This window comes from Panthera uncia, chromosome X (assembly GCF_023721935.1).
Source record: "Panthera uncia isolate 11264 chromosome X, Puncia_PCG_1.0, whole genome shotgun sequence".
In the NCBI taxonomy this organism is placed as follows: Eukaryota; Metazoa; Chordata; class Mammalia; order Carnivora; family Felidae; genus Panthera; species Panthera uncia.
The window spans coordinates 97,165,651-97,179,551 of record NC_064817.1 but is presented as its reverse complement, the minus strand read 5'-3'; positions in this window follow the sequence as shown (position 1 = coordinate 97,179,551).

Genomic DNA, 13,901 nt, shown 5'->3' with positions numbered 1-13,901 from the left:
CCCCCCCCCCCCAGCTGGAAGCCCGAACCTGACCTGGCCGGCGCGCCTGCGCAGTGGGCACGTCGCAGTCCCCGCCCCCAGCTCAAGCGTTTCCTCTTTAGCCTCGGGGTGTTTTTTCCCACGGCTTTTACCTGCTGGACTCTAGGGTTGAGCAGCAGGGGCATTGGGGTAAAAGGATGAAAAGAGAGCGAACGAGTTTTCTTACTATAGACCAGGCACTGTGATAGGCTTGTGACGTGTTCTTTGTTGTGATTTTGGCAACCCTGTAAGATAGGCACTCTCTTATTAAATCCATTTTACAGACGAAATTGACATCCAGGGAGAATTAACTACCTCCACTAGCACGCAGCTAGTAAGTGAGGGAACTGAGGTTGGAATACGGTCTGTGTTCAGGGCGCATGGTTCAGTCGGTTAAGCATCCGACCTCGGCTCAGGTCATGATCTCATGGTTTTGTGAGTTTGAGCCTCACGTCGGGCTCTGTACTGACAGCTCAGAGCCTGGAGCCTGCCTCGGATTTTGTCTCTCTCTCTCTCTCTCTCTCTCTCTCTCTCTCTCTCCTGCTTGCACTCTGTCTCACGCGCGCTGTCTCTCAAAAATATGAAAATGAAGAGCCTGGAGGCTGCTTCAGATTCTGGTCTCCCTTTCTCTGCTTCTCGCCCTCTCTCACTGTCTCTCAAGGGTAAATAAATGTTAAAAGATTTTTCTTTTAAATATATGGTTTGCGTCCTAGATGGCAAGGGTAAAAGGAAAAAAGAATTGAAGACACTCAGTAGGGACAGGAAGGGGAATGGGAGATTAAGGAAGAGTAAATGAATAGGGAAGAAGCAGAAGGCAGGGAAACAGGAAATCTGGTACATAAAATGCTGATCTATCTTGGATTTATTTCAGATATGCTGTAAGATTGTCAAACAGACAAATGATTTTTTGTTTCACAAACTTGGGCTCCCTTATATGTTAGCATAGTGAGATGAGAGGTTCTGAATGAGAATATTTCATTGTAAGAGGAAGGTTGTAATTATCACCTGCCACCTGAAATCATGCTGCCCTTCTTGAGAAGGGAACTTGGAGGGAGAAGAGAGGAGAGACTTCTTTTTGGTTGTTAGGCTTTTGCTAAATATTAGCCCCTCTGATCCTCTCTTACTGTCATAGCTCTGGGAATCTCACATCTGACATATTGTGTAATAGCAATTGCAAGAAAATAGTTATCTCATTTATTTTTTTTAATGTTTATTTATTCTTGAGAGAGAGAGGAAGACAGAATCCCTAGCAGACTCTGCAGTCATCACAGAGCCCAGTGCGGGACTGGAATTCACAAACCGTGAGATTGCGTCCTGAGTGGAAATCAAGAGTCCACTGCTTAACCGACTGAGCTTAACCGACTGAGCCACCCAGGCACCATAGTTATCTCATTTAATTCTCACAGCAATCTTATGAAATATGTATCTAGCATTATTTCCATTTCACAGATGAAAACACTGAGGTTTAGAGAGATTAGGTGGCTTGCCCAAGTTTGTGAAACAAACTGTCAGCACAGAGCCCGATGTGGGGCTCGAACTCATAAACTATGAGATCATGACCTGAGCTGAAACCAAGAGTTGGATGCTTAACCAACCGAGCCACCCAGGTGCCCCCAATAGCTCAATTTTAGAGCAATTTGTTACCCGACAGTAAATAATTAATACAAAGGCTCTACACAATCACGGTCCTTCTTACCTTTATGTCTTCATTTCCTATTCTTTTCCCTTAATCCTTAGGTTGTCCTGCCTCAGGGCCTTTGCACTTGTTCACTCTGCCTGGAACACTTCCCCCAGATATCTTCATGGCTTGTCCTTCACCTCCTTCAAGCCTTTGCTTAATTGTCACCTTCTCAATAAAGCCTACCATGACCACCATATTTGAAATTACAACTTCTCTCATAGCACTCTCAATGTCCTTTCTCTGTTCTACTTCCCCCCTTCTGCATGGCATCTATCACTTTCTAACATACTATATGGTTATTTTCTTTATGGTGTTTATTTATTGTATGTCTCCTCCTTCCATCCCCTACTATGCTATAAGCTCCCAGAGGACAGGAATTTTTATTTTGTTCACTGATCTATCCCAAGTACTTAGAACAGTGTCTGGCACAGTTAGGTACTCAGAAGATATTTGTTGAATGAGTGAATAAAAATTTCATAAACATGCCAGACCCTTAGGTGAATTGTCAGTTGGGAGATATGAATAGCAAAGGCAGATACATCTGGAGTATGGTATTTAGGTTTTATACAAAGGGACACATAGAGGTGTGAAGTTAGAGAAACACAATCTAGGGGTGCCTGGGTGGCTCAGTTGGTTAAGTGTCCGACTTCTGCTCAGATCATGATCTCACAGTTCATGAGTTCAAGCCCCACATTGGGCTCTCTGCTGTCAGCACAGAGCCCACTTCGGAGCCTGTCTCCCTCTCTCTCTGCCCCTCCCCACTTGCCCTCATTCTCCCTCTCTGTCAAAAATAAATAAACATTGGGGTGCCTGGGTGGCTCAGTTGGTTGAGGGCTGACTTTGGCTCAAGTAATGATCTCATGGCTCGGGCATGTGAATTCCACCCCCTGTGTCAGGCTCTGTGCTGACAGCTCAGAGCCTGGAGACTGTTTCCAATTCTGTGTGTCCCTCTCTCTCTCGCACTCTGTCTCTGTCTCTCAAAAATAAAATAAACATTAAAACCTTAAAAAACATTAAAAAAAAACAAAAAACACAATCTATAGAGAGGTTGATGTTGTAATTATTTTTGGTTGAGAAGAAGCGACATTTAGAGAGGGAAAGAACAAAGGTATATTAGCATGAACCACGTGAAACTGCCAATGTTCAACAATTGCCAAGTATCTCAAACAGCAATTTAATAAGGAGAAAGGAAAATTGTTGGCATAAATACTCAGCAGAAATGAAAAGGAGATGGAATCAAGCATGAGTAGTGGCATTAGCCCTGAGTAGGAAAAAGGATGCGTCCTTAGAGGCTGAAAGCAATGAGATGCGGTAAGCAGAGACAAATTTTGGGGGTAGCCACCACACACCTCAATGGCAGCTGGATTCTGGGGAAAGTAAAATGTGTAGTTATCTGCGGAGAAGAACAGCCAAGGTTTAGCACTACAACACTTTTTTGCAAAGGCAGTTTAAGTGAAAGCCCAACTAAAGAACAGAGTTGTTCTGAGTGAAGGAAGGTAGGCTGAGCCCTGACGTGTGGGCGTTACCCTCGGAGCCATCAGTTTCATGTACCTTCTTCTGGCAGGCAGGGGTACACACCTGCATAGGATTACCCTTGACTCATCACAGAACAGCCTCTGTGAAGGTCAGTCGTGCTGAACAGTGTCTATCAGCAGCACCTGCCCTGCAGTCTTCTGACTTTTGCTCGAGTGACCGGATCGCTAGCCTCTCACTGCCTCCTTGCTGCCAGAAAGACTGCGGCTGTAATTTCCTGTCTTTGAGCAGTCATAGAGACGCCTGGCCTTATCTCGCGCCAGCAAAACTTGCATCTCCAGCCAGCCCTCCCTTTTTTCCTTTGCCTTTATCTTCCAGGACTCAGTCATTCAGAAGTGACTTGCCTGTTTGTGGTAGAGATAGAAGAGTGCGCTCTCAACTTAAGCTAATGGAAAATTCCACCTGGGCTTTCTATATACGAATCTATTCCTATGGTTATACACAGTGTATTCGCTCTGCAAAAACCCAACAACAATATCAAGGTCAGGATGTTGTCATGGTGTGTCTGGAGTAGGGTGGAGATAAATGTTACTGGAGTTGAGGTCCAGGAGAGAGGCTAGCATGTTGGAGGGATCGTCGCCCAGAATGGTTGTGGGATTTGTGTTTAGGGAGGAAAACTATGAACAAAAGGCCACAGATGTCAAAGGATGCAAGGAAGTGTCCTGAATATACATAGATAATAATTGTTAGCATTTACTGAGTGTTTGCCATATGCCAGGCACTGTCTTAAGTGCTTGGCATAGTTTGTCTCTCATAATCCTCTCAGTAACCCTATATGCTAAGTGTTCTTTGTTATTTTTATTCTTGTCTTGACTCAGAACCTGAGATGGTGCCGGTATATGGTAGGTACTTGAGCCAGATCAGGTCACTGCTCCACCTTAAACCCTGCGATGGCTTCTCACTTGGTAGAGGCAAGCACTGGGAGATGTGGGAGTCTAGAGAAGAGCTTCAGATGGCGGAGAGTGGATGAGAGCTGGCTCTACACGGGACTTCAGTCTTGAAGGACAACCGAGAGTGAGCTAGGTGACACAGTGGGAGAAAGTCATTCTAATCAGACATGGTAGCATGTGCTAACTCATGGAAGTGGAGCAAAACAGCGTGTAGTTGGAGAATGGCAGTTAACGCCTTATGGCCGGACCGTACCTGCTAGTATTTATTGAGTGTTTTTTATGTTCACACTGTGTTAAATGCATTACACAGATGACCACATTTAATCATCATGCAACTCTAGGAAGGTAATGTTATTATCCCCATTTGACAGGTAAGAAACCTGGGGACAGAAAGGTTAGGCGGTCCAAGGTCTCAAAACTAGTAAGGCGGAGGTGAGGGTAGGTGGTGATATGGGGATGGATAGAGCCTGACAGAGAGCTGAGGCTCTAGAGAGGTAGTCAGGGCCCAGATGAAATCCTTGTGTATTAGTCTACTTTAGCTGCCATAACAAAATACCACAGACTGGGTGACTCACACAGCAGAAATTTATTTTCTCATGGTTCTGGAGGCTGCAAGTCTGAGATCAAGGTGTTGGCAGGGTCACCGTTCTTTCGAGGTCTGTCCTCTTGGCTTGCAGATGGCTGTCTTCTCTGTGTGTCTAAATTTACATGGTCTTTCCTCTTGTTGTGTCCCTATCCTAATCTCCTCTCCTTGATGAAGACAGCTGTCATATTGGATTAGGGCACACCCTCATCACCTCATTTTAACTTAATTACCTCTTCAAAGGCCTTATCTGCAACTACAGTCACATTCTGAGGTACTGTGGGTTGGGACTTCAACGTGAATTTGGAGGAGGGTACGATCTAGTCCATAAAACCTTGCGTGGCACATTCGATCATTTGGCCTCTATCATATAAGGCAGTGGTTCCCAAACCTGATGGTGACCCAGAATCACCAGAATCACCAGAACCACCTTTGTGATGCTACTCATTCTTGGAAAATCCCCCCCCCCCCCCCCCCCCCAGCGGCTGTGTGATTCAGAGTCAGTAAAACTAGGTTATGTTTTGGGGAAATGTAAAGCTTCCCCACAGTCTCCAGCTGATTCTGGTGCTGTGTCTATCTGGGCTATGTTTTGGGGAAATCAATTCCAGGTTGATTACAGATAGAAATGTGAAAGGCAAAACTTCAACATTTTTAAAGAAAATACAAGAGAGTACAATTTCATCATAGGGTAGAAAATGATTTCTTAGACTAGTGGTGTTCATGCTTTTTGCTCTTATGTCTCTAGAAGAATTTTGAAAAATTATGGATCCACTTTCATATGTTTCATGTAACATAAAAAGGTTTTCATTATAAGTTAAAGTAATTACAAAGGATGTAATTTCCAGTATATTATAAAGATTGCATTTTTTAAAGGAATTTCTATACCCAACGTGGGGCTTGAACTCACACATCCCTGAGATCAAGAGCCTCACACTCCACCGACTGAGCCAGCCAGGTGCCCCTCCAATGTATTATAAATGTTGGCATAAAAACCAAATCTATCATTAGTTTAACTGAATTTTAAATACCATAGTGGTTTGGTACCCACTGTCATCCACTTGAAAATTAAAGGAAAAAGCTCTTCTGTAGGAGCCAGAAAATTTATATCTATTTTTGTCTTTAATTCATTTATCCATTCCACTTCCACCATAGAATTTTATCTTAATGTGATATATTTTATACTTCAAAGTCTTTTATTGATCACCCTATCATATTTCTTGGCAGCAGAACTGTGAATATAAAACATTTTTTTAAGGAAATGTCCTATCGACATATTTTTAGCTATTAAAACATTTCTTTAGATTGAGTTATTCATAAATTGGTATAAAATTGCTCAAAACATAAATATTTTATACATTGATAAGTGAATGGAAAACTTAAAAAGTCATATGTTATTAGAAATGCATCCTTGAATGAGCTGGATATTTTCCCCCTCCCGTGTATGGAGGGATGGATACAACCTGTTGCTGGAATGAGAGTTTAGGTTCAATTCTATTTCTGTTTTTATCTGATTGGATATGTGCACTGAGAAATTTGCTCACACATATAAGAATATGAAAATATAAATGGTATTGTAATAACATTGTAATTTAATTATCTGAACTCTTTCTGAGTTCTTTGCCAAAACTCACATGGCAATCCATCAGAAATGTCATTTTATGATCTATTGTCTGGCTACTGGATTAGATTTTCCTTCAAATTTGTTGAAAGCAAAAGATTGGAAACCACCTGACTGGCAAAAGGATTTGTTACTCATCCACTAGAGTCATTCACTTTCTCAGCTTCTAGGAATGATACCCAAAAGCCTTTTTAGATGACTAGTAATTATACTTCTTTACTTTTTCATTAAGGGGTAACTTATTTAATCTGATATACTCAGAAAGGGTTGGGAAAATAAAAAATACTGTTAATTTGAATATTTGCCAATATAATATATTTGTTTCAATATATGAAATTTATTGTCAAATTGGTTTCCATACAACACCCAGTGCTCATCCCAACAGGTGCCCTCCTCAATACCCATCACCCACCCTCCCCTCCCTCCCACCCCCCATCAACCCTCAGTTTGTTCTCAGTTTTTAACAGTCTCTTATGCTTTGGCTCTCCCCCCCCAACCTCTTTTTTTTTCCCTTCCCTCCCCCATGGACTTGTGTTAAGTTTCTCAGGATCCACATAAGAGTGAAAACATATGGTATCTGTCTTTCTCTGTATGGCTTATTTCACTTAGCATCACACTCTCCAGTTCCATCCACGTTGCTACAAAGGGCCATATTTCATTCTTTCTCATTGCCATGTAGTACTCCATTGTGTATATAAACCACATCTTCTTTATCCATTCATCAGTTGATGGACATTTAGGCTCTTTCCATAATTTGGCTATTGTTGAGAGTGCTGCTATAAACATTGGGGTACAAGTGCCCCTATGCATCAGTACTCCTGTATCCCTTGGATAAATTCCTAGCAGTGCTATTGCTGGGTCATAGGGTAGGTCTATTTTTAATTTTCTGAGGAACCTCCACACTGCTTTCCAGAGCGGCTGCACCAATTTGCATTCCCACCAACAGTGCAAGAGGGTTCCCGTTTCTCCACATCCTCTCCAGCATCTATAGTCTCCTGATTTGTTCATTTTGGCCACTCTGACTGGCGTGAGGTGATATCTGAGTGTGGTTTTGATTTGTATTTCCCTGATGAGGAGCGACGTTGAGCATCTTTTCATGTGCCTGTTGGCCATATGGATGTCTTCTTTAGAGAAGTGTCTATTCATGTTTTCTGCCCATTTCTTCACTGGGTTATTTGTTTTTCAGGTGTGGGGTTTGGTGAGCTCTTTATAGATTTTGGATACTAGCCCTTTGTCCGATATGTCATTTGCAAATATCTTTTCCCATTCCGTTGGTTGCCTTTTAGTTTTGTTGGGCCAATATAATATTTTAAAATAAATGCTTCTATTTTATCTTGTCCCTTGAATATATTTTCATCAAAAGTTTTTGGAGCTGCTGATGTGAGTTTATTCAGTTTATGGAAAATGCCCCACTGTATAATCTAACTGGCAGTCAGTCCTATTCATCAACAACAAAAGTCAAATACTTATTTTGTTTTAAAAAGTCAGACTTTTGCTTTTCAATTCAAATACAAACGTGTTAATGCATTCCTTGTAACAACTATCTCATTTCTGAATTCGAATTCTAAGATAGATGAAGCTGAGTCTTGCCATGAATTTGCTGCCTGGATGAAATAAGGCACTGCCAGCTTCAGGATTTCTTACCAAAGCTCTCATTGCTTTCTTCTCATGGACCTGTCTCTCAGAAGCACAAAAAGACAGGAGAGTTTGACTAGCAGAGGCTTCCTCAGCATCAGTAGGTTTTAAACAAGTAGAGAAATTGATTGAATTGTACACACATGTCCATATCCTTGACACCTGGATTCTACAATTAGTATTTTACTATGTTCCCTTTAATACCCTTTTCCATCTACCTGTCCCTCTATCCATTGTCAGGGAGGAAGACCTTACTCTGCCCTCTAGTCTTTCTAAGTGGACTTAGAATCAAATTGTCATGAGACAGATTGACAGGAGAAAACCAAACTGAATAGACGTACATATGGTAAATCTACACTCGACAGAGATTCCAAAGACAGTGGGGTGACATGAAGCTTACATGAACTAAGGAGAGGGTAGGGGCTGAAGATACAAAGGGGAGAAGGCCATTAGCAGGAAGGTGAAAGGAGACGTTTGGAAAAACAAGGTCATTCTATTATGCAGGTAAGTTGCTTAGGTAAAGGGGAGTCTCTGTTGATAGCTCTTTTCCTGGTAGAGGCTCCCCTTTCCCATGTAAAATTAGGCAGTTTTGGCGGAGGCAGAAGCTTTTCCTGCTTCTCCTGGATTTTGGTTACTTTTAACTTGAAATAATCTTTATGCCAAAGTGGCCCATCTTGGGGCAGCCTGCTCTGGGCCCCTATACCACACATCAACGCATCGTATGTGTTTATGCATCTTAAAGTAAGTTTCAGACAATAGTACACTTCACTCCCGAAAACTTTAACATGCATGTTATTTACTCTCGTGTTCTTTCATTTGAAACAATCTTCATTCTCACCCCAGAAGCGACCACTATTCTGATTGTTTTCTCTGGGAATTCATTTTCCCTGTTCTATAATTTAATGTACAGTATGTACACTTCAAACTTTTTTCTTATTTAAATCCAAGTTAGTTAACATATAGTGTAATCATGATTTCAGGAATAGAATTTAGAGATTCATCACTTACCTATAACCCCCAGTGCTCATCCCAACAAGTGCCCTCCTCAATGCCCATCACCCATGTGGCCCATCCCATCCCTCACCCACCTCCCTCCAGCAACCCTCAGCTTGTTCTCTGTATTTAAGACTCTCTTATGGTTTGTCTCCCTATTTTTATCTTACTTTTCCTTCCTTTCCCCCGTGTTCCTCTGTTGTGTTTCTTAAATTCCACATAGGAGTGAAACCATGTGATATTTGTCTTTCTCTGACTTATTTCATTTGGATAACGCACTCTAGTTCTACCAGTATGTACACTTTTAACACCAATGTATTGATTTGCTCCCTTGTTTGGCTCACCAGAGGTTTCATACTTAGCGGAATGAACAATACTAAGATTCAGACTGGGGAAAAGGGATACAGGCATTTGTGAAAGGAAAGGTGGAAAAGGAGACCCAGAATGAAGCCACCACACAGGCATTCTGAAATAGTTCACTTTTGGGGCGCCTGGGTGGCTCAGTCGGTTAAGCGTCCGACTTCGGCTCAGGTCATGAATTCGCAGTTTGTGAGTTCAAGCCCCGCGTCAGGCTCTGTGCTGACAGCTCTGAGCCTGGAGCCTCCTTCAGATTCTGTGTCTCCCTCTCTCTCTGCCCCTCCTTTGCTCGCACTCTGTCTCTCTGTGTCTCTCAATAATAAATAAATGTTAAAAAAAAATGTTTAAAAGAAATATTTCACTTTTAGGAAAGAATAGATATGAAAATGGAGGATCTTCAAAGCTGTCCATACTTGTAAACACCTTAAAAGTCTTCACATACCTTCAGGGAATATGTACCCTAGACCGAAGATCACTGTCCTGGATAGGGTGCATAAAGTATGACTGTAAAACAAAACAATGAGTAAATTTGACTGTGTTAAAAATGAAAACCTCTGCAGAAGAATAAACACCATAAACAAAGAGAAGAGACAAGATATTTACATCATGTAAGAGATATGCGATGAGCATGCAGAATAAAAAGAGCTGCTTCTTAAAGAAAAGCAGATTAAAGACAAACAGCTTAACAGAAAAATTAACTAAAGATAGAAGTAGATAATATATACAATAAAACATGTCTCATATGAAATTATGTTCAATTTCACTAGTAATCAGAGACATGCAGATTAAAACAATAAGAACCCAAGAGAGATGAAAATACATGTCCACAAAAAAAAACTCGACAAGAATGTTCATAGCAGCCTTATTCATAATAGCCCCAAACTGAAAAGACACCAGAAAAATGGATAAACAAACTGTGGCATATTCATACAATGGAATTTTACTCAGCAATAAAAAGGAACTAGGGGCGCCTGGGTGGCTCAGTCGGTTGAGCGTCCGACTTCGGCTCAGGTCATGATCTCGCGGTCCGTGAGTTCCAGCCCCGCATCGGGCTCTGTGCTGACAGGTCAGAGCCTGGAGCCTGCTTCAGATTCTGTGTCTCCCTCTCTCTCTGACCGTCCCACGTTCATGCTCTGTCTCTCCCTGTCTCAAAAATAAATAAACGTTAAAAAAAAAAAAAAAAAAGGAACAAACTAATGATAGAGGCAACAACCTGTATTAATCTCGGAAACGTTATGCTGAGTCAAAGCAATTGTCCCCCAAAAGAGTACATACTGTATCTAGAAGAGACAAAACTAATCTATCATGGAAAAAAATCAAAACAGTGGTTACCAGGTGGAAGTGGGAGCAGGGGTTGAACTGGAGGGGAAATAGGGAACTTTTAAAGGGGGGGTGGTAATGTTCTATATTTTTACAGAGGTTTACATTACACAAGTGTGTATGCATTTGTTAGAACTCTGAATAGATAGTCCTGTGTATGCATTTTACCTTAAAAATTTGTAAGCGAATGTTTAACTCTTGCAGCCGATATGTATGCCGAAGTGTTTAGAGGTGAAGTTTATTTTTATTTTATTTTATTTTTTTAACATTTATTTATTTTTGAGACAGAGAGAGACAGAGCATGAACGGGGGGGAGGGTCAGAGAGAGAGGGAGACACAGAATCGGAAGCAGGCTCCAGGCTCTGAGGTGTCAGCACAGAGCCCTACGCAGGGCTCGAACTCACGAACCATGAGATCATGACCTGAGCCGAAGTCGGACACTTAACCGACTGAGCCACCCAGGCGCCCCTAGAGGTGAAGTTTAAAGATGTTTTTAATTTACTTGGAAATACATAACAGAATATGATGAATTCAATTATGGATGGAGGGATGGACAGATACGCGATCAAACAAATATGACAAAATGCTCATAAAGCCACCGACTGAATTCACTGCACAATTTTTTAAACTTCACTGTATGTTTTTTTAATTAAAAAAATTTTTTAAACGTTTATTCATTTTTGAGAGATAGAGAGAGACACAGCGTGAGCAGGGGAGGGGCAGAGGGAGGGGAACAGAAGATCCGAAGTGGGGTCTGCCCTGACAGCAGCAAGCCTGACGCGGGGTGAGGTCATGACCGGAGCCCAAGTGGAATGCTCAACCGAGCGAGCCACCCAGGCGCCCCACCCTTTATCAATTGTTAGCAGGTTGCCACATTTGCTTTATCTCTCCATGTGTAAATATACACTTTTTCCCTGAATCATTTGAGAGTAAATCGCATGTAATCCCCGAATACTTCAGCGTCCATTTCCTAAAGGAAAAGGATTCTTCTACCCAACCACAATACAATGATCCCGCTCAGGACGTTTTAACATTTGTTACAATGTTAGTGTCTGATTTATAATCCAGATTCAAATATCTCTAATTATTGTAATAATGGGTTTTAGAAGTGTTTAGAACTACATCTAGAGTCCACTGAAGTGTCACAGATTGTATATAGTTGTCACTTCATTCAGTAAAGCTCCGCAGCCTTTTTTTGTGCCTTTCCGGACATGGACTTTTTTGAGTCCACAAAATTGTTTTGTGGATGTCCTTACGTTTGCATTTGCAACATTTAAAAAGAAGAGGAACCGATCGGTTTCTAGGCCCCTCACTTAGTGTCAGAAACGGCAACAGCTTCCACTAGGTAGAAGGATGGAGACCTTGTCAATGGAATCAGCTGTAGCCTCAACCCATCGTGCTTCGGATGCAATCACAGCTTGGTTGTGTGGAGTGGCTCAAGGCTTGTCAAGCTTACACGTGAGACAAGGCAAGGCCAAGGCCTGAGTGATTTGGCTGGGAAAGATACAGTGAGCGACTTCTAGACTTAGACATTTTATTACTTAAGCACACAGCAAAAAGAAGAAAAAGCCTAAGGTGCCTGCTCCCCAAGATCCTTGTTGCACACACTAAAAAGGACAAGCCCGAAACAACAGTGTTTCAACATTGCTAAGGAGCCCATTCTGGGCTGCCACTGAGGGGTTTTATAGTCTGCAGCTCTATTCTGAAGACACAGGACAGAAAGCTTCCTATGCTGTCAGAACCGGGGAGGTGATGAGAAACGGTCTCATGACAGCCTCCCAGGGAAGATAGGGAGATGAGTGGGAGATGACCTCATAGTAGTTCCTTACGGAACTCCAGTGCTCTTGTGTTTCAGGAGGATCACAAGGCATTCTGCCAAAACTCAGAGACAGTTCAAGCCTTTGCCTGTGTGGAAACGCGTAATGTCACCATGGAAGAGCCATTGCCACGATAAGGCTATTTCTCTGTTGACAGTGGATAGAAACAGTAGCAGCCGTGGCCTTGGGTGAATGCAAAGACTCAGGCCTCTCTCGCGTGATGTGGCATTGACCCGGATCGATCATGATTTGGAGGAAATCTAAGTTCAGATCTTTTAGGTAACTGGCTATATTAGATTAGTTCCTAGAACCCTTATGTTGTCCTAGAAATTGATTCACTTCCCTTCGCCACACTCTGCTAAGGGAGAGAAGGGATTAGTGGTAGTTCACAAGTTTGGCTTCTATGTTAATTGCAGTATGCTCTACTTTTTATTATTTTGTCCTTTCTAGAGTGTAGGCTCCATTTTCTCAATTAATTCTTTGGGTTTTCTTTAGACATTCCTGAGTGAAGCTCTCTTTCTATGTTAAGGAAAGAGCTCTTAACTGGTGGTTGGGCCTAAATAACAGTTGCAGCTAGATTTCTGTCCAGAGAGAGCACACCAAGTCAATAGTTCTACTTCAGGATGGTGTCTGAACAAGGCCCGTTCCTGTTTGGGTATGCTGCATGTTACAAGACATTAGGAAAAATTAAGACTAACGTTCAAAAAGTCAATAACCCACAGGAAGCCTGTGGACTATTTTAAACATACCGTATTGGAAACCTGAAAAAAAAAAATGTATGCCAATGATCAAAAATACTAGGCACTTGGGAAATAAAATATGCTGCTTGGTTAGTTGGCAAAGTCAAAGGGGCTATTGTAAGGGGGGGAAAAGGCATCTTTCAAAAAATGGAAATATAGCTTCTAATGAGGAGTCTGGAAAATATGGCAGCTCAGATACAAAGTAGAAATTACATGGGCTAAAAAAGAATGAGGAGTTCTTTGCCAGGGACTCTAAAACCCCTCTCTGAAATATATCCAGGAGAAAGCCAGCTAGAGAATCAGTGGGATTACAAGGATTAAAAAGGGATTTGACGTGTGGCAGGAGCCTGGGAGGTGGGGGTTTCAGGTTGCTGGTGGCTTAGATGGGAGGGCTTTTGCAAAGCTTTGGTTGAGGCCCTGGTGGAGAGGTGACTAAGAAAGTTTTATCTTTCTCTCTCTCTCAGTGTCTTCTTTCTACCTCCTACTTCCTTCTCTCCCTGCCCTCTTCCTGAATCTGCTTTGCTTTGCTCCTGAATGTCCCTTATCTGCTTCTCCCTGACTGGATCTTGGTCATTTCCAAATTGTGGTGCCTAAGGAGCGGGCAGGATGCTAGAGCGTGGGTTCACTCTGTAGGCACACATGTTCTCACCTAATATTGGTAGTAAGAGTTGTCTGCACCTAAGTAGCTCTGATCAGGACTCAGGGAGGGGCGAATA